The following is a 1,576-nucleotide window of genomic DNA, read 5'->3' as shown; positions in this document are numbered from 1 at the left end:
GTGTGTGTGTGTGTGTGTGTGTGTGTGTATGTATATATATAAGTATATATGGATGATACCATCACATCTACACTAATAACGACATTCTTGTTGATAAGTGTATTCTAGACACAGCTATTATAAATTTATACCTGCAAGCCCCACAGCCAGCACCAGCCACGTGTATGCCTGCTTCACAGCCCGGTTGACCGTCATAGCCAGCGTGACCCTCCGTAGCGCTCGTCACATTGTGGGGAGTCGCGTCGGTGCCGTTGTGTGCATGTGTAGTGCTAATGACACACTTGTTGATCTGAAGATTATCCCTGTGATATATAAATATAGATATACAAATATAGATATATATATATATTTATATATATATATATGTATGTATGTGTGTGTGTGTGTGTGTGTGTGTGCGTATGTGCGTGTGTGTGAGAGATAGAAATGAGTGAAAGATATCTCTGTAATTGCGCCACGGCGTACATCGGATATCGAGAGTACATGTGACAACAATATACACATAGACATCCTGTCGGTTTGTTCCGTTGTGTGAATGCGCAGGTGCTTAGCATGCACACACTGGCTGAAGATTGTCCCTGCACGTGCACATGTATGATTAACTCAACAAAAAAAAACTGCATTCCGCTACGATCGCCGTATGAAAGACAAAGAGATGACAGGAACTCCTGATACGAACTAGGATTATACACTGCTATAATGTGCAGTTGTACATGCTGTTGCTATGTTCAATTGTACCTACTGTTATTATGCTCAGTTGTACTTACTAGACCCGTACATACAAATACACATATGAGTGAATATAAATATTGCTACATACGCGAATGCAGCCAGTACGCCGATCACGTTCCCTTCATCGTCTGCCTCTGAGGTTGTTATATTCAACAACTGCACGCATATGGCAACAGGTACAAGTAAACTCTCATAAGCAGGGTGTTACATTTAGCTATTGTGTCGCAGAGTGTGTTCACACATGCACAAAGAGGCGCAGAGAGTAGAAAGTGATCAGGTGTTCAATGACTGCGCTTTGTGTAGTGCAGAACTAGTACAGGCCGACCCTACCACATGCACTGGTGCCTTGTATGTAATAATACCGTGCAACAAGTAGAATAAGTGGAAAGATCAGTCTGACGACCAAGAAGTATCGGCTTGCAAGATCGTGCGCAGACAAAGAATTGTGGAGACAATCAGTTCAGTGGTTCACAACCAACTTTTCGCAATGCGAAGAGTACACCAGAACGACCACTACAGTTGCAAGCATGTGCTTTCGAGATGGGAGTTTCATCTCAGCACAATATAAGAAATGATTATATAAACAGGTAGAAATGTAGTACATGCATTAAACTGGGTGAACATGACTTTACACTCGCGCTGCCTGTAGTAGTGGATTTTTACAACATATGCGAAATGTAGAATTCTCAATAACCCATGATGTTCTATTTAGCTATATCCAGATACACTCCTAAGGGGATCGATCAACTTCGGATTTATCATTCAAGCTGACCAACCCTGCTTGTACATCTCAAACAACTTGCCCTTTATAATAGCGATTCATTGCGTATTCACTCAATACATG

This window comes from Sphaeroforma arctica (genome assembly GCF_001186125.1).
Source record: "Sphaeroforma arctica JP610 unplaced genomic scaffold supercont1.3245, whole genome shotgun sequence".
NCBI classification, from domain to species: Eukaryota; class Ichthyosporea; order Ichthyophonida; genus Sphaeroforma; species Sphaeroforma arctica.
The sequence above is the reverse complement of the archived record's forward strand: the minus strand, read 5'-3'. Positions refer to the sequence as shown.